Below are 23,830 nucleotides of genomic sequence, written 5' to 3' on the forward strand. Positions count from 1 at the left end.
AAGGAGCTGCTGTTTGGGAATTGTCTCTATTACAAAGCACCTGAAGTAGCAGCAGTTCAATTGATTCTTAAGTAATTGATGCATTCCCCTCCCCTTGGGCAACTCACAGTCTTAGCTCAGGAATTAGATAACACAGCCCAGCTCTGTTCAGCTGAAGAAACAGATATTTGTGTTCCTCATGGCACTGCACTATTGGGAGCATCATCTCTTCCACTGCAGAGACCTTCCTGTCTTGTGTTGGAATCCCTGGCAATTAACTTGTGTGTGAAATGAAGCATCTCCTGTAGCTGTTGGAGAATTCTAATTTGAGCTGTTTAAATGGATGGATGACCAGCATGCCCTCTCAAATACTGCAGCTGTCTCACCTCTTCCCTTTTTGCCCAGCACAGTCAGGCTCAGTGTGTTGCCTGTGCAGGGTGAGAGAACAAGAGATGCTTCAGGATCACTCCCAGTGCCACTGGGATCAGAATCAGATCCTTTGCAGTGCTACAGCAAATGATTTGCAGAACTTCCAAAGGTAACAAAGGCTGGTGAATCCCTCTTTGGAGACTGAGACACAATATCAGAGGTGAGCCCTTCAGAGCTTGAGCTCTTTGTGGATTTCTGGATCTTTCAGTGGAACATCAGGACTGTCCAGATGTGCAGCCAGGAACAGCTTTTCCCAGGCTATAACACTTATATCAGTGTATGGAAAAATAAAGTTTTCTTTCCATTTCTGATCATAAACAACCCACTTATGGACATGGTACTGGTATGAGAACAGATGAGCCACATAAAACAGCAGCTCTGCAGTGTGGCCTGGTGGGTGCTGTGATTCCTGGGAGTTCCAGTGGTTTTCTCTCTGCTGCAAGAGACAGATTAAAGTGATACAAGGACATTAAAAAACTTAGTCCGAGTTACTACAGCTTTCTAATTTTCTAATATCCTGAAATACCATTTCAAAGTATCTGGGCATGCAGTGGGGATTAAGCCCTGGAAATGCACTGGACACAAAGGAACTAGATTCTTAAAATTTCTAAGGCCTAAAGGAATATTATTATTTTATTTATTGTTAGAAGTCACTGCAAACACTAATTAGCAACCTCCAAGGGGAATCTGCTAGCTGTGCATCCTGCTGGGCTTGATATCTACTGCATTCATTTTAAGTTGATGTTTTAATTAAACTGCCCCCTAATTATTTTAATTAGCTTTTAAGTAATAACTTTCCACAGAACCACTCAGAACAGCAACTAATTGGCTCCCTTCTGTTTACATAGGTCTGACTGGCTCAGAAAAATGTGGCAAAGGATAGGCAGGTAGGTTTGGGAAGACTAAACTCCCTTTCATACCCTGTGCTTCTGCTGTTTGCCTTCAGGATAATGAGTCACCTGCCAGGGTGGGATGGAGATGGCTGTGCTGGCAAGTGCTTCACCATTTATTCATGTGCTGGGCAGGATGAGGGTGCTCTATGCTCGTGTTTCAACAAGTTACTCCATCTTCTGATCACTGGTCCAATGGCAAGCTATTCTGTTTCTGTGTTCACACAATTTGGGCTATTTCACAGCATACAGTCCATGGATCTTGGCCCTGGCTGGGAGCAGGGTCAGTCCTTGGCACAGACAGTGCCATTATTAATGTATGCAGTGGCTGCTGCAAACTGTACAGGTCATCACACAGGCTCAATAGCTCAGGGCTTGCTGTGCCTTGTTCTGAGCAGGACTGGAAGGAAAAGCATCACATCCATAATTCCAGGCATTCTTCATCATGCTGCTGTTCTGCCTGCCATGGGGCAGTATTTCAGGTGCTGGGAGAAGGTTTTCTAGAGATGTTCAGTGGTGCCAGTCACACTCCTCCCCACCCCTGCCTGGTGCTGCTGGGCTGGGAAGAGCCTGAAGTGTGTTTGTGAGCTCTGATGCAGTGCTACAGCAAATGTGTCTTTGGTTGGAGGAGTGTGCTGGGGTTTGGGGCTGGCTGTGTGAGGATGGATCACTGCCTGCAGGACTTGGAGGGTGTGTGTGGGTTCACATTCAGTGAGTGTGTGACATATAGATCTGTGTGCCCACCTGCAAAGGGCTGCATGTTCCTGCCAGCTGGTCATTAAACCACACTGCTCAGCACAGGGGCATTAGATTCAGAGCTCTGTAGTCATGTTATTTAAATGTTCTCTGCTGAACAGCATTCCTGAGGTTCTGATCTATATATTTCATCTCAGGCAGTTTGTCAGCCTGATCTTCCTTTCTTGTTTTCCTGTGTTTATTCAAAACTTCTACCACAAAACCAAAAAAAGTGAGAAGAAAAGTATCCCAGAGATAGCAGGTGAAAGTGTAAATGTGTATAAATCCTTCATTACTTGTCAGCAATGCAAAACCATCCTGGATGCCATCAGCTCCATTTGGAGACGTGTGCTAATTGGACTTTTATTACAATGTGTATTTGAAAACAGTTAGAATTACAGTGCCAGCATGTGGCTAATTCAACCTCACAATGTTCATTTGGTTAAGTCAGCAACTGGTGACTCAGTTTGATTGCCAGATTGTGTGTGTGTGTAGCCTTTGCAACCACCATTAGAGAGGGACCTGTACTGTCCAGTGTTCCTGGAGTACCACACATCTCTCTTACCTTTCTTCTGAGCCAAAACTCTGGAAGTGTTTTACAAGTGTTTTACAAGCCCCAGAATTACTGCCACGTGCTTGTTTCTGTGGTTTCCTGCAGCTGGAATGAGAATGGATTAGGACCAAGACCACCAATCTGTCTGTCCTCAGGCCATCAGCAAACCTTGGGGCAGTGATCACTGCTGGCCAAATAGAACTGGTACCTGAAAGAGAAGAGCTTTCCCTTCATGTTTTCACCCAATTAATTCACCTGGCATTGCTCCAATGATCTCCATTGCCAGAGGATGCTGAGCAGAAAATATTCCTGGATATAAGTGACTCTTCCCCCTAGAGGAATTTGCACTCAGCAATCTTCATCTACTCCTATTCATTTCCATGTCATGAGGCAAAATAAAGGTCTCATGTTCCACATTTCCAAAACAGCAGAGTTTTGCCTGCCTTATAGGAGAAGCCTCATTTTGCCATAATCACCATCTGTTTTCAAATGAATTGTCTGAAGTCAGACTTGATTTTGGTTAAAACCATCTCTGTGTAAAGGCAGCACTGTTTCACATTGTAATTTTGACAGGTTTAACTTCTCCAGCTGTACTTTCATGCTTTACATCCTACATGTATTTTTTCTAACCTGTGGTTGTTAAATGTGGAACTCTGGAAATGGGGGAGTGTACTTATGTACACCTCCTCTTTTGGATGCATTTTGACTTGCCAAAGTCCACCTTTGGCAGACTCTGCCTGGCTTCCAGCCTCAGTGTGGATTAATGCAGTGGTAACAAGGGTTTTAAGCTCCTTGCATGCACATCAGTGGCTGTAGTTGTCAGTTAAAATTTGCTATTATAATATAAACACCCTTGAACATGTAGAAAACCTAAAGTTGGAGATAAGGAGCTGGTTTATATTTACTTTAATTCCAGGACTGGAAGAAAACCATATTTTTTTTGCCATTTGAGCAAAGTCTTTATGCACCAGAAAAGAGAAAAAGGCAGAGAGAGATACAAAGATGAACCAGAGGAAAGTGAGGAGGATGGATAAAAAATAGAGTGGTTAAAGGGGAGGTTTCAATTCTGTATTAACAAACATTAAGTTCCTTCTTTTAAGGGCACCTTCACAATTCCAGGGCAGTGCAGATGTGAGCACAATGGCCCTTCAGCATTTTGCTGGCACCTAAGGGGAGCCTGTGGGCTTTGTTTAACAGCACACACAGATGTCTGATGTCTGATGAGAGATCTACCAATTTCTGCATGCAGGCAAGAAAATGAATGGGATGAGCTCTGCTCCCCCTTTGTGCATCTTCAGCAGAGCAGAGTGAGACATGGCTTTTGCAATGGGGTCTTTTTGTCAAGGAAATGAGGAAAAACAAGGCTTTGATCTGCTCACCCTGGTGAGCTGTCCCTGCTGATCCCAGGGCACAGAAGACAGGGCTGGCAGGTGAGAGCTGGGGTACATTGTTTAACTCGAGTAAAACAGGACTCAGGACTAAGTTTTGCACTGGAATTACTGAACATTTTGGCACCAGAATCAATAACATGGGGTTTCACCTTTGCAGCCTCTCTGAAAGGCACACTTTAAGCTAACCACAAGCTCTGTGCAGCAATGTCTGGCTGAAATGCTGCACAGTGCCCTACCCATGTTAGATTACTGCAGGCTTTCAGATCTGATAGAATCTCAAAATAGCCCAGATCATACCTTCTTCCACCTTTTTATTCTCAAGTATCTGTGCCAGTTGATCTGAATGTGCAGTGTGAATTATATTGCCACATCAGCTGGACCCCATGATTTCCTTTCCTCTCTCACTGTCCCTGTCTATTTTAACTCTTGCTGTGGCTGGAAGGCAGAACAAGCTGAGAGCCTCATTTTTTTTTTTTTTATGACAAAACCCTCACATTTCCCTTCCTTTCCCAGGGAGGCCAACAGAACTGAATTACACAGTTCAACTTTTTTACCTTTATGTAAGACAAGCTGTGCTTATTTTCTCTGTTAATCAGTTTGAGCTGCTAACACCACAGTGTGGAAACTGTGGGACTTGGAGCCTGGACAGGAGTCAAATAATGAGTGCACTGGAGCTATAAAATAAACAAAGCTTGCCATGAACACAAATCTTCAGAGAGCTCATGTGAGGGCCAGGTGTTACCTAATGCTCTGCTATCCTGGAATGATTGATATAAAGAAGGCTCATTGGATTTTGCTGTAGTGGAGAAGTGGGACTTTGGGGATAATTTGATCCCTTTACAGCTTTAATGTTAGCAGAATTTAGTAATTTTGGCCTGTCTGTTACACTCCTTGTAAGACTCAGCTTTGCTGTTAAATGTTTTAACTTGGGAAAATTGGAGAAAAGAAAAGATTGGATTTTTTTTTTAGTTACATAATTTTCTCTTAAAACAATCAAACCATTTTCCATCTGGCAAAGATTTATGGGGCTACTTAATCTGGAGTAAATCATAATCTCTAATAATGCAGCTTCCTGGGGGTTTATAGAATAAAGTTTATAATTGATGCAGCCAGTCTGGGACTCTCAGAGAATCGTATCACCCCAGTTCCTTCAGCTAAGAAAAGCAGCTTGTTTCTTTTTGTGACTCTTTCAGCTTCCCTTGATTACTGTTTTCTTTAAATTATCTCCTCAAAATTCTTACAGCTGATCTCCCAGACCTCCCAGCTGACACATCCATCTTATGCTGCTCTTCTTCATAAAAATTCACACAGAGCATGTGAAGCACTTCACACTTTGTTTGCTAATAAAGACCATGGAGGGATGTTAAATGAATAAAAAACCACCTTACAAGAAGATGGGTTGAAAAAGATTATACAGTCATATCCTTTCTTTGAGTCATAAGCTCAACTCCCAGTCTGGCAATAATTTAAAGCTCATAATAATTTAATAAACTCAGGAATTAGAGTTACAAGTAGAAGATCCTGTGGTTTGATGGTGAAGTTGGCACCAACACTTCCACCAGCTCAGCTTCATGCAGTGCCTTTCTATGTTTTTATTTTTCTGTGTGTGAAAAAAGTGTCATATTGCTTTTTATTTCCTCCTCTCATGGTAATCCTTTCTCTCAAGTATTTGTGGTATTTTATTTGGTGCACTTAGTAAAGCTGTAGCATGCAGACCTGTTTTAGAAGATGAAACTACAGTGGAGATGATTGGGTAATGTCTTGCTGGTTTTTTTATCTTTTATTCAGGACTCCAGAGTGAAGCATCTGCTATTTCCTCTGCTATGCTCTTGTCTCTTCATTCAGTTTATTAATTAAATATTTCTTTCTTTACTTTGCTATTCCAGAATTTAAATCGTCTCTCACATAGAGGAACTGAGAAAAATATTTAATTCATTACCTCCTACATATGCTGTTTTTTGAGGAATTCCTTCTGCAAGTGCCAGATTTCTTTGGTCCTTTTTTAAGTAGCCATTTCTGAGGAGTTTTATATTTATTCTATGAGCCAAAGGCACTTATTTATTCAACTGGAAGGAAAAAAAAAATATATAATAAGCAGCTGGGAAGCTTTATTTGTGCTTGTTTTTTTTGTCTCAAATCAGCAGTTGTTAAAACCTGCTGTATGAGTATTTAACAATCCTTTTTTCCCCCTCATGCATGCCTATTTATGAGAGGAAAAATAGACACTGATTGCATAGTGTAGCTGATTAGTTAAACAAATGCTCTGCAAGCCTCAGCCACACTGCAGCTTTCCATACTGACCCTGTATATTATTTCTCTGCACACAACACACATCAAAGTGGTCTATATTTGCAGTTGCCATAAATTGGAATAGCAAGTGCTGCTGATTTATGCCACCAAAAGATGTATTTACCTCACTAATAACAATAGATCATGTCAAAACTCCTGATGCTAGCAGCAGAGCAGACTGTGATGAGAACAAGATGGGATCAATAGCATTTTGATTCCCTTAGGTCTACAGTCCTACAGCAAGAACATTTTTTTTCCATTATTATTCTTTGAGAACTGTGGCCAACAGTGGTTCCATGTGCTGCACAGAGCTCTCTGAGGTATAAGCTGTGTCTCCTGGTTACTGACAATGGCATGTGAGTCTCTGGTGGGTCTGCACAAATTCACTGAAAAATGGTGAAAAGACTTTAAAAGACTCCCTGAATGCATTTTCCTAATTCAGAAATGCTGTAGAGTCAGAAGCAAAGACAGAAAACAGATTCTGCTGAGTGCCAACAAGGTTTTGCCTTCCCCATATCCCTGGGGATGTATCAGTGCTCTCATTATCCCCACAGCCTGACCTGGTGAGGGGTGTGTGATTCCTGGAATCAAATATGGAGCAAGCAGCTGGGGGAGATCATCCTCAACTGCTGCAGCTCCTAGACACATCTTTAAAAGCTATTCCAAAGACACAGTTAGGGGGGATTAGTAGATAATCCTGTCAAGAACATCCTGGTAGACAAGTACACAAGAAACTGAAGAAGTAATATGCTTCTGTCCATGGCAGGGACTGGTTTTTCTGAGTTACTTTTTTTCCAGACACTCTGAATTTGATGTAGAAACTTGACAATGTTAAATATTATTAATGACTGATGCAAGGGGAACTTGCAAGGGACCATGCAGTTAGGCAGTGTTTGCAGCATAAATACCAATTAACATTGTAGCTGTAGCTGTTTGTACTTAGAAGATTCTATCAGGGAATCCCACAGAGTAGGAAGGAGTGTCAAATGATCTAAGACAGGAGAAGATGGTGATAATGTGAAACTGATAAGGAAAATCTTGGTCTTCCCTGTGATACATCTGCTAAAGCAATAGGGATGCTCAGGAGTAAAAAGAAGCCTGAAAAGCAATATATATGTGTCTATACATTCATCCATCTGTCCCTACCAAATTAGGCAAGATTAAGGAATTACTGTGGCAGTTTCCCAAGGAATTTTGCTTAAGCTTTAGCTGCAGATGCTGTATTTTTTGGACTGAGAGGCTTGGGACTCTGGGTTTTACTCTGTGATTTATAGAGAAATTGCCTGTAGAATGCAGCAAATACATTTATTTCAGCAGGAATCTGGCATGTTCTCCAGTGCAGAGATAATTCTGGATTCTCTCCAGAGCCCCCTGTAAAGGCCAGTGATTCTGTCACAGTCACAAGCCACCGTGCTCTGGGAGCACCAAAATTACACACCAGCTCATCAACTTTAGCAGAATTTTCTCTGTCTGATGCATTTGTCATCTACTGGAGTTTTGTCACACTCATGAAAAGAGAAACCAGCCAGTTAGCCAGGGCTGATTTCACAAGGAAATTTGGGAAGAAGAGTTTGTATTTCATTGCAGACAGAAATCGTTGATGCTGGTTTTTTCCCCCTTCCCTTGGCTTTAAATGACACCTGGAGGGAGGGACAGAGAGAACAAAGAAAAAGAATTGCTAAAATGCTGTACTGATCTTTGTTCAATAAACCAATTTCTAATGAGGAACTACAGCAGCAGCAGGTGCATGGTGGATGTGCTGCTGCAGGGTTCTCATCACAACGGTGAGAAATGGCATTTTAATAATATTTGCATCAGCATGAATGTGAAGTAATCCCAGTGAAATCGTGGTGTTTATCCAGGATTTGTACCAGTATCAAAGAAAGCACAATATGTCTGATTTATATCAAGAACCTTTACTGTAATGACTGAAACAGCTCTGTATTACAGCTTCCCATTTTGCAGGCTTAAAGATGCTCATCTTTTCTTTAGAGCAAGGTTTGGATATTTCATTTCTTGGCCCAACTCCCTCCTTCCCATCAGAGATGGTGTCCACTTTCCTGATTGGAATCCTTGATTTTATGTTCAGTTGTAGCACATGTAGGAGTAACCCCACCACAAGTGCTGGAGGCAACATCTTTCACACCTGGCCTCGTATCCCTATTTCCTGCTGGGGTTGGTAGAATTTAGCCACTTGTATTTGAAAGAAAGACACTGTAAAATGAATAAACAAGTAAAAGTGTGGAGAGAGGGTTGGAAGTTGTATGGAAGAAGCAGAAAGAAGGAGAGAGGAGAAATGCAGTGAAAAATTGAAGTGGCAGGATGGGGCATTAAGTGATGCAGGTGAGCATCCAAATTCCTTCCAAATCACATCAGGAAAGGCCCTGTCCCACAACTCCCACCTGAGGGGCTGTTGCATTAAAAATGTGTCTGGCTAATCATTCTCAAGTGAATGCTGTCAGCAAAAGGCAAAGGCATGTTGTTAAATGGATAGATGTGAATATCAAATGCAGGTAGGAGATGGAAAAAGGCTTTAAACTGTGGGACTGGGACATGAGCATGGGAGAGCAATACAAGAGAGAGAAGCACAGAAAGCACTGTGCTCTCTCATTGTGCCAGTCCCAGCTGTCAAGACAGGTGACACTGATGGATTGTTACTTGCCCTGACACCCAAATGAGCTCTGCTTATTATGTGAGATTTTGTTTAAATGACGTGCTGCTTTTTTCCTGTTCTCCAGAATCAGAGTGAGCTGCTCTAGATTCTGATCACTGTCAGATGCTGTTAGTGGTTTCCACTGAAATTGAAACACCTCTTGCATCTCACCAGAAGCATCATTTGGCACTAACTCCACTGCTCTCACTGCAGCTGCTCCTCTCTGACTGGAGGTGGAAGAATTCTGTAGGCACAAATGATCACAGAACCTGGGTATGGCACTCCTGCAGCCTTAAGTTAGTGCAACACAGCAGTTTGGAGAATCCATTCATGTTTCTCCTCTCTTTTTCTCTTTCTCCTCCCTGGAGTTGAGGAGAGGTTCAGCTGCAATGCTGACCACTAGTTTAGAATACATGATCTAGGTCTCTGCTTTGTTAAACCATTCAGTCTTGCCCAAGGATTAAATAAATCTCCCTGATGACAGGCAAGAGCCTTGGGAATGTCCCTGTCACTGCCAGACAGGCCAGGCAGTGCCACCTCCTGTCCCCAGCAGATCTTAGGGACATCAGTGCCATGTTGAACTTGTGTCTTTTTCCCTGCCAGAAAAATTATAGCAAGGGAGGGCCTGGTGTCTGTTTAGTTCTGTTCCAGTTAGGAGTGGAGCCACACTTCATTCTGGTTTCATTATTTTAAATTAACTCAGCTTGATGTTGTAGTATGTTTCTTTTTGTGCATGGATTTAGCCCCCTAGAAGTATCAGCAAATATTTCAGCACACCTGCAGAGTCAGTGCACAGTGAATAACAGCTTATCTAGGTCTTGGTTCTGTCCTGGAAAGATGTTCTGTAGCAGGAAGGATTTAGGATTTCTACCTGGCCCATTCCCCATTTAGCAAGCATCTCGAGGTACTGTGTGCAGCTGTGATTCCACAAGCATTGTAAAAGATCATTCCTGGTTCTTCTGGCAGGACAAATTTGATTTTTGCTCTCTGTTACAGATGGCTGCATTTCAGTTGGATTAGCCCATGCCTGGAGCTCAGACTTTAAACCAGTTTACACTTTTATGGCAGCTTACACACTGCCCAGGGGAGGACAAAAGCGACACCTGATCCAGCATAAAGTCAGAGCAGGGAAAACAGTGTACACATTCCTCAGGATGTTTTTTCCAGGACTGTGCTTCCAGCTGGGATAATACAGAATTTAAACAGAAGGGACATTGTAGAAGATACCTGGAAAGGGAGAAGGAGACTAAGTTTAAAAAAGACAGAAAAAAGTAGAGACAAAAAAGTAAGCAGGACCTAATCCTGTACTTTAGTGAGTTCTTTTTAAGAAGCAAGGGCTGCTCTAAGTGACAGCAGTATTTATATCAGGTTTTATTATTACTGTTATTTATTTATTATATTATTTTATTATTATTAGAATTAGCATGGAGGCTGGAAATGCTCAGTACCATGCTGGACCTGATTATTGGTGTAAGGGCACAGCTAAAGCTCTGTGAAGACTCAGGATCTGCAGACAGGCAGGAAATCTATTTATCAATAGATCTATCAATATTTATCAATCCTGTTCCATGACCTCTTACCAAACATCAGCAAAAATCCCTTCCTATCTCCAAAGAGCAGAAAGCCATTTTACAGAAGTGGAAAGAGAGGCAGGGAGAAGGGAGAACTGTGTGTTCCAAAGGAGTCTATCCCTTCTGGATGACTGTGTTTCCTCCTAAAACATGCACCAGGTTTCTGTGAGATCCTGAATATTGCCAGGAGAAAGCCAGAAGACCAAATTGCCTGGAAATAGCTGCAGTGTCCCATCCCAAAGCAGCTGAAGGTGTGATCCCTCCACTGAAGGCAGAGAGAGACCTGCAGCTGGAGTGCCAGCTGGAATAGTTAATGGAAGAAAATATTCACCTAATCCTTAGTTATTTAGAACCAGAGTTAATTTTGCAGTTCCTCTGGCAGGTTTTTGGTCATCAGGGCACTGGCAATGAGTCTTTTCCAGCAACTGATCAGTCTTTGAATGTCACTGGGAGGTTGGAGACAGCTGTGTTTCAGGACAGAATCTGAACAAGGACAAATTTGGCCATGCTCTTAAACTTTTCTTTCTCTCCTCTCCCTTGTCTCAGAGAGATGATAAAAATAAAGACATATAAACTCAAAAAGAAAGAATAATGGTTTCATCCTGCTGAGGGACTGTATTTAGAGATTTTGGCTACTTTTCATCCTAAATGCTGCTGACTTGAGGAAATTCTTTTGATCATCTGAGCCTTGAGTAAATTGCCAAATCCCTTTAGATTCCTTGGGATTTACAACAGATGCTGAATGAAAGATTTATCAGTGGCCCACAGGCCTCCATGGCCATTCAGAGCTCTGCTTTCCCCAGAGGCTAAGGGCAGCATCAGAGGAATCATCTTTAATCTGTCATCTATTGTGCAAAGGTGTGAGAAGGTGCAGGGATCACCTGCAGGGCACAAGGGTAATTCCTAATGAAAGGAGATCCTGAACAGGGACAGCATTATTTGGAGAGAGCTCTTCCCTAGAGGATCAGGGTAGCTGTGTATAGCAGAAAGGAATAAGGTCTAGGCCACACTCTGCAAGATTTGTTTGCAGAGTTTTTTCTCCTCCCATCCACACTTTTGACATCACACAAAGGTTTGGGAGTAGTGGGAATAGCTCATATGTTATCAATACTTATAACAAGTGTCCAGGCTAACCCAGCCTTATGAATTCAGCTCTGTTTTGTGCCCTTTTTACACTTTGTTTGTCTGAAATGAACAGATGTGAAGGACTTTACAGCCTCTTCCTGTTTCAAGCTCAAGATGTAGAGGGAGAGTAGAGCATTATTGTGTTTGGTTTACAGTTTGTGGCTCCACTGCAGTGCTCCTTTCCCTTTCAAGAGCCAGCATGTCCAGAATCCTTCTCTCCTGTTACAGGCATTCACTGCTACCTTGCTTTCCTGCTCTCCCCATCCCTGCACTCTGTACACTCTTCTTCTACAAGCTCCAATCTGCTCGATGTTGAGTGTTCCCTGGGAATTCCAGCAGTGTGCAAGACTTCACACAGGGAGCCCAGGTGTGAGAAGTGAACTGAGAGTTCTGTGCTTCCTCCCTCATACCCAGAGGGAGCCTGGGAGCCCAGCAGGATCCTTGCTCAGCCTCCAGGGAATCAGCAAACAGCCTACAAAGAGATAAAGGACAGTGGCCTTTTGTTGATGAGGCTTTTTCCCCTGGGACACAGCTGTAATGGTAAAGCAGACACACAGCATCCCTGATCTCCCCTGAGAGGAGATTAAATCAGAGTGCTGCTGCTGTTGAGGCTTCTGGAGCTCAGCCAGCAGTGGGGAGCCACCACACACTGGGATTGCAGGAAGAATACCCACTAAGCCTGTCTCCTTCTGCTCTTTGCTGGTTGAGAAATTGTTCCAGCTCTGAAAGCTTCCAACTGGTACAGCTCATTCTTCCTGCTCAGCTCAATGTGTTTCCAAACACAAGCCTGAAACTTAGCGGATGGTAATTACACTTTGACATTAATATTTAAACCACAAACACAGTTAGCACACTAATACCATCCCCAAAGGCTACTGCTCATTTAAGTTTCATCCTTATGAGACTTAATTATTGTCAGGGATGAATCCTAAAAGGCAAGAAATATTACAGCTCAAAGACTAAACATTCCCTTGATTATTAGAGCTACAGGATTTGGGCACAGACTATGCAAAGGGCCTTGGCTATGGTGGTAACACTAATACTGCTACTAAAATCCACTGAGTTTTTAAATCCTAATTTTAAATAGCCACTGAGATTTATTTGCAATTACAATTATACAGACATCTCAGCATTCAGTTAGTTTAGCCAAACAATAACTTTGCAAAACCGAGCTGTCATTACCTGTTGTACAGATGGAGACAGCAACGTTTTGAGGGCCTGGCCTAAGGCAGAGTGAAAAATGAGCTTCACATAATTTTTATAGAATTTAAAAGTTTAATAAAAAAAATAAACAATTAGGAGAAAAAAATAAAGTAAATTATACAGATATGGATGGGTGTCTCTGCATTCAGCCAAGAGAGCACACCTTGCTGACAAAGGATTGTCCCTTAAAAACAGAACCCTACTGCATATCCATAAATTCTCATCCATATTCATACATTCTTCTTAGGATCTTTGGTGTTCTTCTGTTCAGTTTTCTCTTGCCCCCTTCCCAATAGATCAATCCTCTTGGCACCATCGAGATTTACATTCCCTGATACCAGAAATGCAATAAATTCCTCCCCCAGAGTTCTGGTCACTGCTGTCTTCATCTGGATAAGAGAGTTTACAAATGCAGGAGTTCTCCAGCTATTTTTTTTTTTCCTCAGTCTTTGGGTTATACAAACAAAAGCAGTTTTTATTTTAATACTATGCCATAGCCTAACATATATATGTATTATACCACTATTTCTAAATTTCATCAATAACAGGAATAAAGAAAACTATATTAATACAACAAAATTTCTCATTCTTATACACATAACATTCATTTTAATATTTGTGAAAAGCCAACAATATAAAATGTATCTATAACAGCAGCATCAGGGCTCAGGTCTGAGGTGGGGGGAGTAGCAAGTGTCTGATGCTTCCAGCCTGTTGCTTCACTATTCTTCAGCCTATTTCTCCAAACTAACATCTTTATAAGAAGGAACCCTGGGTTTACACATTTTCAAATCAATTTATGCAAGTGCAGTGAAGATCTAGCCAGGCATTTCAGATGTTTTGTGGCATTTGAAACACACTTTGTTGTGTGCAACACAATAGAAAAATTATAAAGTTAGATTTTCTGCTGGTCTAACTCCAGAAGCATCAAGAAACTGAGCTGTGTGTACAGAGGTGACTCTACTTCAGTTTTCCTCCAGCCACACTTTGCTGAGGATCTCCTGATTTTTGTTTTGAGTAGAAAGAGCTAATCAGCAAAAATCACCAGTTCCACCTGGTTTAACAGCAGCTGTTGCAAAATGTCTTTCTTCCAGTCTTCTGAAATGAAATAATGGATTTACAAAGGTCTGATGAGAATTGAAGATAGGTTTAAATTTACCACCTTCTGTTTGGTGGCAGAACCTTGGACAATGTTGCACTGGACTCAAGCTTACTCCAAAATTTCACAAATCTTTTCAAGCCTCTGGCTCAGCCTGGGGTGAATTTCAAATCTGCTGCTCTAAGTATGTGAGTTCCTATTTCAATATGTCATTACTGACATTTTGCATTGTTTAGATAAAAATCATAGCCACAAAGGTGAATTCTGTTTTTCCTTCTGCCTCCCTCCCCCTTTTTCTCAGCTTCTGTGCTGTGCTGGTTATTTAATAATGATGTGGTGGGAAACCCAGAACTGGGGGAAAGGAAGAAATTTTTTGGCCTAAATCTTTAGATTAATTACTAATTTCTGTAATGTCTCAGAGCTTTTAATGAAGGGTAGTGCAGAATCTACCACTTGTGTCCAAGGAAGGTCAAGTCTGCTGCCATCTGCTCCCTCAGCCTAAAACTAATGAGTGCATTAACTTCAGAAGGAGATTAATAAACTTTCACTGCCCGAGGATGCCATGCTTGATGTTTAAAGAGTGGCCTCTAGAGATTGCTTTAGCCAACTGTGCTCCATTTCATTTAGAAAAATCCATGAGAAGGTTCCCATTATTCACAAAAAGGTGTGTGGTTTTTCCAGGGGTGATGGCTGTGGTGTGGTAAATTAAATCCATCATTTACACTGCTCAGGACTGGTTAAGCTCACACGGACTGTTCTGACAAATGAGTGGAAAAAATAACAAATTTATTTACAAGGATGTGAAGTTTGTGTCTCCCTGCACAAATTTTGATGTGTGTAGGATGCTGCAGCACCAGTGGCTGTTTGAATATTGGTGGAAATGATGACCCAGAGGGTGTAAAATACACAAATGATTATCAGAAGCAGGAGCAGAGCTCAAAGGTCCTCCAAACTGCCCCTGCACTGCATTGATTTCACCTTCTAGTCAATTTAGATTTGTCCTCCCTTTGAGTGTCTAACTGCTCTCTATTTAACATGCAAGTGAGATGTTTTAAATGAGAAACCTTGATTTGTGGAAAGAGGCACTGGCATTCAATCCATGTTTATATTCACAAGCAAACAGCCTGTGGACCCAGATACACACTGGAGTTCCAGAGAGGCTGACACCAAGAGCCTGAATCATTGTGTTTATCCCAAAAATTCATGGTTTAAATGCAGATTCATGCAGGGGTGACTCTTTTAGCCCATGTAATCTGAGTTCTGTGTCTGTGCTGGGTGTCCAGCTGGCTTTGCCTCATGTTGAATATTGAACCATTTTATGTACATTTTTTTTTTTTCTTATTTTAAAACACCAAACCTCACAATTTTCTAAGTAGATCTTCAGGGCTGTATCCATGTGACTCCCATTAAAGACAAGATTATTCACATACTACATTCTCAGGTGCACATCCATCCCAAAGCATCCTAGGATGCAGCTTTGGAACATTCTGTTTTTTGGCTGTTGCCAATCAGGGAAGAGTGGGGAATTTTCCTGTTGTGTTGTCTGGTGAAATGTTATGTTGTATAAAGTTATTGAGCATCTGCTTCTTCCTACAGGGAGAAGGTTGAAACTGTTCCCTGGTGCCTTATCAATGCTGCCAAAAACATAAGGGAGGAGTTGGGGTCAGATTGGTGGTTGCTAAAATAAGAAATATGCTAAGTGCTCATACTTTTTAGCAGAAAACATTCCACTTTATGCCCAGTAAGTGAAATGAAATTAAAAAGTGAGAGAAAAGTGAGTGGTTGCTGCTGCTGGAGCTGTGGTTTTAGAGGCTGTGATACCAAGCACTGATGAAAAGAACCACACAGCAGAGGCAATTTGCCCTGCATAACATTTATTATCTACTTATCTCTAATAATAATCATCTTTATTATCTCTTTATTAACTTTCTGAGCATGGTCTACTGGTCCATTATTTGCTATTTTTATAATTTTATATATTTTATAAATAATTGCTGTTATTTGCTACCCAACTGCACATCAACAGATGTCTGGGTAGCATTTTGGTAATATTTGGGATGGTACTTAACCAATGGTGGCTGGTGCAGGACTCTCAACAATGACACATAAAAAATGAAATAAAATGACTATAAAAATGAAAATGATACAGAATGGTTTTAAAGCTTGATTTGTAAGAGACAAGGAACATTTCTGAGGGGGAGAGGTTAGTTTTTTTCCCTCAGATGAGGGTGCCTAGTGCTTTAAAGAAAATCCTGAGCATTTTAAAGACTCTTTTCTGTAGGTGGGTGAGAGGTGCCCTGGGAATGCTGATGATCAGACCAGCTCAACAAAGGGCCCAGTTCTGTCATAGCACCTGACTCTATTTGAACAGTTTGATTTGTTGTGACATAAAATCCTATTGATGACTCTGAGAGACACTTGTCAAGAGATAATAAAGAATAAAAGTGGAAGAGCATTCATCTGCAATTACCTTAGATGCTTTTAGTAACAAAAGAATGAATTTTGCATGCAAGTGAAGCTACACAGAGATCAATTTGGCCTACAGCTGTATTTTTTTTTCAGTTCTCTGCCCATTTTTCTTTTCAAAATCTGTTTTTTTGCTCACTATTTGCAAAGAAACATTGACCATGACATTGAATAAGCACGGTAGCCTGACATGGCCTGTTTATCCTTTCATTTCAAAAGCACACCAGATAGATCTAGCTCATCCTCCAGTAATTCCCCCCTTTTCTTGCTTTTTCCCCTCTTCTTGAGAATTGTAGTAGTAAAATTGAATAGAGGATGAGATCTTCTTGGCAAAATTGTAGCCCAGCAGTAAGCTTTCTGTGCAAAGACTTGAAAAAGAAAACCTCAGAGGGAAGGAAATAGGGAGTTAAGATGGAAGTGCTGATATGACCTTAACTCGAGTGTCATCCACAGCAATGCTTTAATTTATTCAATCAATTGCAGGGCCCCTTAGGCTGGGAAAGGATAACTCAGGGATATTAAATCTGTCCCTCTCTCCAATCTGTCACTGCTGTGTCAGAATACATTGATTCTTCTAGTCCTTTTTTATTAACTGTCTCCTCAACGTGGCCTCTCCATCTATCACACACTAACCTGCAATTGCTTGCTGAGTGCAAGACCCCTGGAAAACCTCTGGATTCTCTGCTGACCCTGTATTTTATCACTGCCAGTGCAGATGTAATGCTATTACTGCATGTTATTCATCCCCACATACCTGGGGATTGCCATGGAAGACTAGACTGGAATCCTGTTTTGTTTTCTTCCCTGAAGCCCACCTGCATCACAAAAGATGTGCTGGAATTCCTGTGGCATGGCAAAGGGTGGCCTGAGGGATCCAGGTCCTCACTGGTGGTTGGTTTTACTGCACTTTAACTGCACATTCCTGCAGGTGGCATTTCCATTTCCAGCTGGGAGCTGCCACAGGCCCTGGGGCAATCTCTGTCAGGTAAGTGGTTGCCCAGGGCAGAAGGAGGTTTCATAGCTGCCCACTGTGCAAACAGCTTGGAGCTGAGGGGCTGGCATTTCCCAGTTGGACTGAGGTGTCAAAGCACCCAAAAGCTGGCCTGACTCTCTCTAAACTAACTCTGGGTTTAACAAAAAAGGCTAAACTCATCCCTCCTACAGTATTGGATTCAAGCCCTTTTTAAAGGCTAAGGTTACTTGTAAGCATCCCGTGGATCCAAAGTGGTTGCTGTCACTGTTTTTGTGGATGTCCACCTTGGTGGCCAAAGCTGGTACACATTTATGGCCCTGCACAGCTTTGCCTCAGTGATTTCTGTCCAACAGCACAGTGAAGCACACAGATATGAACATTAAAGCTGGAAGCACCATGCTGATCACTCCCTCTGGCCTTCTGCCTCACCCAAGCTCAAGACTCTAAGCCAGGCTGCCTGTCTCCTCAGTTTGAACTGATTTACTCATTTTGGTTTTAGAAACCATCAAAACTGGAAAATCTGTGTCTTTTGTACAAGTTTCTCTGATTATCAGAGAAATAAATTGCCCAGGAGCTCAGCAGAGTATGGGGTTCCCATGCTGCCTAAAATCCATTGCCACAATCCCTCACCTGGCTCTCAAATCACTGGAAGATTTGGAGAGAGGTTGTTTAAGGTTCCCATCATCACCTTCCTGGCTGCAGCATCCAAATCCACTTGCAGCTTTGAAAATGTCACCCTTTTGGCTATACCCTGATTCTGTTTTCCACAGTCCCAGGGTGCTTCAAAGACTTTCCCACTGCAAAGCTGGGCACAGGCAGTGGGTGGCTTTGAAAACCAAGGAATTTTTACCTTTATTGAGAAGCTTCTGCTGTAAAAAGAGGTACATTTCCCCTCTGTAGTCTGAGTAATTGAGACACCTCTCTTTCCTGATTTATTTACCCATAAAATTCCAGGTGGTTTTGCCACTGTTTCGTTCCCTTGTAGCATGAGCAAATATTGAGCAGCAAATCCTCACCTTAATTTCATTAATTATCTGCTAGGGCTGGAAGCCTCTGAAATATTGTCTGATTTAAACAGAGATCTCAAAAGCAAAATAAGCTCACAGTCCCTCCACTCCTTTCAAAGCTCTTTTTCTCCTTTTTCTTTGAATCTGATTTTAATTCACCTTCACATTCCAAAGATTTTTCAGGCTCCTTTGTTCTCATCTGAGAGGGAGAAGAATAGGTAATTGTGTTTCATTACCGTGAGCAATACATTTGCAGTAAGTTTTTCACTCCCACAAATAAATAATGAAATAAAGTCCCTAATTCATCCAAGTGATTTCTCTTTTTAGTGCCTGCATGCATAGTTACTCACTGCATCCAAAGGAAGAAACCATCTTGCTGTTCTGTAGATATCCCAGCAGGAATAACACAGAGTGCAGGAAGGAAGTGAAGAAGAAGCAGCTGATGAAAATCTTCTGAAATGATCCTGTCCAGGATGCAGACTCCTATTAGCTGAAGTTCTGGCCAGGTGCCCTAAAGGAGCTGGGAAATCAAGATGTTTTTTTTTCTTAGAGAGGTCTCTACTGCCTGGGCTTCTTCTGAAGCTGAATCTCACTTTGATAATCTGGGCTAGCCCTGATGTGTTCTGCTACCCCTTACTTCCCTCCTGCTGCTGCAGCAGCAAAGGGGCTGAGAAGAAATTGTCAAAATCAAAAAAAAGCTCCCAGTTGTTTTATTAAAAATTAAGTATTTGTGGCCTGGAGGATGGTGCTGAGTGTCCAGATCTCCTCTAACAGGCACAGAGGCGAGCTGGGGTTTCTGCTGCTTTATTTCCCAGGCTGAGGAGCAGTGCTCTGTATTTACAGCATCTTTTGGGTTGGTACAGGAGGCTCTGCCAGGTTCCCAGGTATGGAAGTTGGTGGCTATCACAGGAAATCAATCTCTTGCACATAAAATATCACTATGAACAGGAAACACATTTCTCATCTAGTCATTCCTTTTCTTCTGGGACAAGCTGGCTGCTCAGAAGTTCCAGGAGAATTAAACACATTGTGCAGGGGAGAGATCGATGTGCACATTTATGGGGAAGAGCAGAGTGTGGACTGTGTGCAGCTGCTGACAGCTGCTATCAAATGTTCCCCAAATCCTATTAAAAGAAGAATTTCTGGGGAAGGCTCAGTGAGAAGAGGGATGAGGGAACCAGAGAAAGGGAGGAAAGTAGGTTTTGATTGAGCAAATTGAGCAAATTTTCTTATTATCACTCTTCAGAGCAGTGTGTGATATATATGAAGTCATAAATTGGTGTGTTAGTGAATTTAAGTGGGAAAAAGCACTTTTGTAGGAAATATTTTAAGACAAGATCTCAGTCACTGTGAACATGAAGAGCACAACCATTTGCAGAGCACTTGTAACCAGTTAAATATGGAAAAGTTGGTCAGGATGGTAATCCCAAAACTGGAAGAACTAAATTTAACATGAAAAAAATCACTTAGAAGACACCCAGAATAATTAGCCACTGTCTCTCATCTTCATTCCTAAATATATTTGTTGGCTTGACTTTTTAATCTGAATTTCATTTCCCATACATTTTAAAGGGGGTATTAACAGAGAGCCTTTGGAGACTAAAATCAGGCATCCACCAAGTGCACAAAGATTGGAAGGGCTGACAGCACAGGGGCACAAATAGGTGCAAAAATAGGTGAGTAGGAAGTGTTAATTACATGTATAGATAAATGGAGACAAGCAGCCAGGCAAACAAATCACTCTCTGCTGCCTTTTTCACTCACTCACTGGTTTGAGTTTATCTGAGATTCATCGTGGCAAATCATTTTTTGATTTCTGTTCTCTTTGGGAAATGAGCCTCTGGGGTTTGGGACAGAGACATCATCACACTGGCACTTAAAAGCAGCAGTGAAAAATGGGTATTTGCCTGTTTGTGCTTGGAAATTCCTTCCCAACTTGGCAACTCTTCTCAAGTTAAAGAGGAGAATTGCAGCAATTGCTGCAATCAACTAATAGCAGGATAGATTTCTGAAGAAGCTCATTGCAGAGGGGATCAGCACACCTCAGATGGAAAAAATAAGGGCTAACATCTTTTTGTAGGCCCCAAATTGAATTCCTAGTTAGGTCATCTTTGTGCCTCTTAATCATGTGTGACATTAAACACTTATTCAATGAAACTCTACTCTGTGCACTAATTATTAAGCATGAAAAATTGATATTGAGCGAGGCCATTGAGCCAAGACGGTTCAATAACGAGCAGGGAGGAGATATTATTTCGATAAAATTAGTTTGCTTGAGCCAGATGGAGTTCCCAGGATGCACTGAGACAATATGACACCTGAAATTGTCCTCTGACTTGTGTGACAGCTCTAACTGTGCTATTAAAAAGCCATCAAGGAGCTGGAGTGAGGTGATGCAAGAAAGGACACAATAAGGGCACAATTGAGGGTGTTTTAGATAAAAATGTAGGTAAATGGTAATTATGAAAGGTAGCAAGGCATGGCTGGGAGTCTTGGAATACTTCTGTGATCCTCAGTGTCTGAGATCAAAGAAAACTGCTGCATTTTTGCAGGATTCCCAGGCAGATGTTATGTGACCTGTCCCTGCAGTGGGACAGACTTGTCCCCACAGTGAATTTCTAGCTAAAAAGACTGTGCAGCCAATCTCACAATTTAAGAAGAAAATGCTTTGTGTTTGTGCTGGAAAAAAAAAAACCCTAAATTAATCCATTTTCCCTTCTCCTCCTCCTTTTCTCTCCTCACAGATTTGCCTCCTTCCCTTCCATTTCTTCATTCTTGTTCTGTATGCTCTGTCCTTCCCCCTCTCTGTTACTAACCTGACCCTGAGAGGTCCAGTTTGGAACGAGGAATTTTTGGAGCCAGCACTTCTGTGTCTTTACTTTTTCCTCTGTATTTCATGGAACCTCCTGCAGCTCTGTCCTGGGATGCAGCTCACAGCATCGTTATGGAAGGAAATGCCATCCCATAACAGGCTGGGTGGTATATGACATCCACTTATCCAAACAGAATATAATGTAATTTCACCCATGGGCAGTGCTGAAAGGAATGAATTTCCTCTGAGTGTGATGTATGTGGCTGCCTCTGCTATCTCTGTTTGCTGAGCCTCTTGCTTCATTCCCAGCTTCCCAGCAAATCTCTAAAGCTCAGAAAACACTGGAGCACAGCTGAGGAGCCAAGATAAACCAGAGACACAGAGGCTTGTTGTTTAAACCCCAGAGCAAACAGAGGCAAATTAATGGTTCTATCTATATCCCTCCCTTTCACTCTTCTGTTTGTCTTTTCCTTTCTTGTTTTCTCTCCTCTTTCCCTTTTCCTTTGTTCTCTTCCTCCTTTGTTTCTTGTTATGATAAACACAATTTATGGCACAAGGGCATTCAGCCTTACATCAGGGGAATGGGTAAGGGCAAGGGGATTTAGCAACTTGTGTTTGACCTGTTTTTTCCAGGGATGAGGTGCTGGTCAGTAAGGAGAACAGAGCTGTGCCAAGATGGGTTAATTAAATCCCAAAGGCCAGAAAAGGTGCTGGGTGCTGGTGCTTGTTCCAATCTTACATCCCACAGGTTATTAATGTATTATTAACTTAATTACTACCCTCCAGTGAGAAAGTCTGTAGCATTCCTGACTTGCTCTGCTTTGGAACAAATGTTCAAAGGTATGGAGGCACCTACAGATGAAGACAGAGAAACACATCCAGCAAGAAGTTCAAAGCACCCAAGCAGTTTGGGTGTTTGGCTGTGAATAGGAATGGTCACTGAGCTGTTTGGGTGCTTTTTTGGGTCTTCCTACCTGAGTGCCTGCATCATGAGATGCAACAGCCCCCAGTAACTCTGGCATGTGTTTTAGTTCTGGCAGGAGCCTGTTGTACCACATATCTGCCTGCACTGAGCACCACATTATTCCCCTGAGTTAAAAACACTGAAGGCACATTCTCCCAGGCAGCTTTGGGAGGGTAAACAGAGTCCTGGATGCTGTTAACATGGAACCCTGGCACTTCAGACTTCCCTCTTAGCAGAGAACGGTCCAGATGTGATCAGCAGATCATGCCAACATTAATGAATCACAGGTGTGAGAAAGGAAAATGGGAGGAAAGGAGAGAGGAATGGGTATGAAGGAGAATATTGGATATTTGGCTCATTCCTGGCCTCAACTCTGTTTCCCCCAGACAGCTGAATGCTCCTTGGGGGTTTCAGTGGGATTTCCCAGGCCAAAACTGGGCTGAGCTCTGACACAGCTTCTGATCTCCCTTATGAAATGCCTTTTCTCAGAATGGAATTAATGGACTAAGGGTTTGTTGCATTCATTTTGAGGCCCTTATGCTCCAGGATAAGCTTTAGGGCTTTGTGAGCTGAAGGTGGCATCATGCACGTCACTGCCAGGTTAGAACCACTCTGATCCAGGCAGAGGAGTTGGTTTGGATGTGCACCAGGGTGAGATGAGCTGTGGGAATGCCAGGACGTAACAGGGGATGGTTTGTCTAGTCCAGGATGGTTCCACTAGAAGAGGACAATGATTTGTTCTTCAGCAGAAAACATAAACTGGGTTCACTGCACAGCTCTCATCAAATGGAAGGAGAACGCTGAGGACTGTTTGCAGAACACTCTCAGTGTGAAATTGTTTTGACTAATGCTTGTGTCTCCCCTCAGGCATTCCCTAGACTGACAGAGATACATCTCTGCCCTGCCCAGGTTATTGGCAGGATTATTTCATTTTGAAGGTTTGGAAGAGGGTGAGAGTCTTTTCTTTGCAAGACTGGTGAGAGCTTTAAGAAAGACTGTGCAGGAGTGAAAGGAGAACCCAGCATTACCTTGCACAGGCAGGAAACAAGAAAGGAAAATGGTGTTAACCCTTCTGGGCTGGGCTGTGATGAGCCTTTAATTGTAGGATCACACACAACTTCCTGCATCATGGAATACAACAGACAGCATCTCCAAAGTTACTGCCTTCATATTTATTTAAATGAGCCAACAGTGAAGCTTGTATAAAACTACATCCAATGGAAAATGACAGCAAATGGTGCTGAAAGCAATTATGCAGATCCCAAAAGTGTAAATTTAAGGGAAAAACCCCTTTCCTGTGGGAACAGCATGGAGAGGATTCGGGAGAGCCAGGTCTGCCAGCCCTTTTGATGTTTCCCTTTCCTCTCCTCTGCCTTTCTCCTGGCTATTTAAGGTAAACACCAACGGGTTGCTGGAGGCATCCTTGACCCTCTGAAGTGGTGATGTCTGTTTGATCTGCCATTTGAAAGTGCACTGTTGTGGTTTGGCATGTGCATGTGTTTCCTGCTTCCTTGCTGTGTCTTTGTCAGGGGTATAATTTGAGACTAATTAGTTCTCAGCTCTCAGGCCTCACAAAGGAGCATCAGCACCTGGTAGACTCTATTTGCTGAAGCCTTTATGAAATGGGAACACATTGCTCTTTCATCTCATTGTACAAATAATTAGAATAACTTAGCCAAGGTCCCCTGGGA

At 42.2% G+C, this 23,830-nt stretch overlaps 1 long non-coding RNA gene across 1 annotated transcript in view; it reads left to right on the top strand.

The window, feature by feature from the left end:
• The first annotated feature begins 1,256 nt into the window (after positions 1-1,256).
• Positions 1,257-23,830, top strand: part of LOC111938745 (uncharacterized) — a 36,835-nt gene continuing 14,261 nt past the window's right edge. The window contains exon 1 of the long non-coding RNA XR_015278675.1: positions 1,257-1,295. This is a non-coding gene — a long non-coding RNA (uncharacterized LOC111938745). The remainder of the gene's footprint in view (positions 1,296-23,830) is intronic.

The sequence above is a fragment of the Cyanistes caeruleus genome, chromosome 22 (assembly GCF_971803275.1).
Source record: "Cyanistes caeruleus chromosome 22, bCyaCae1.hap1.1, whole genome shotgun sequence".
Lineage (NCBI taxonomy): Eukaryota > Metazoa > Chordata > Aves > Passeriformes > Paridae > Cyanistes > Cyanistes caeruleus.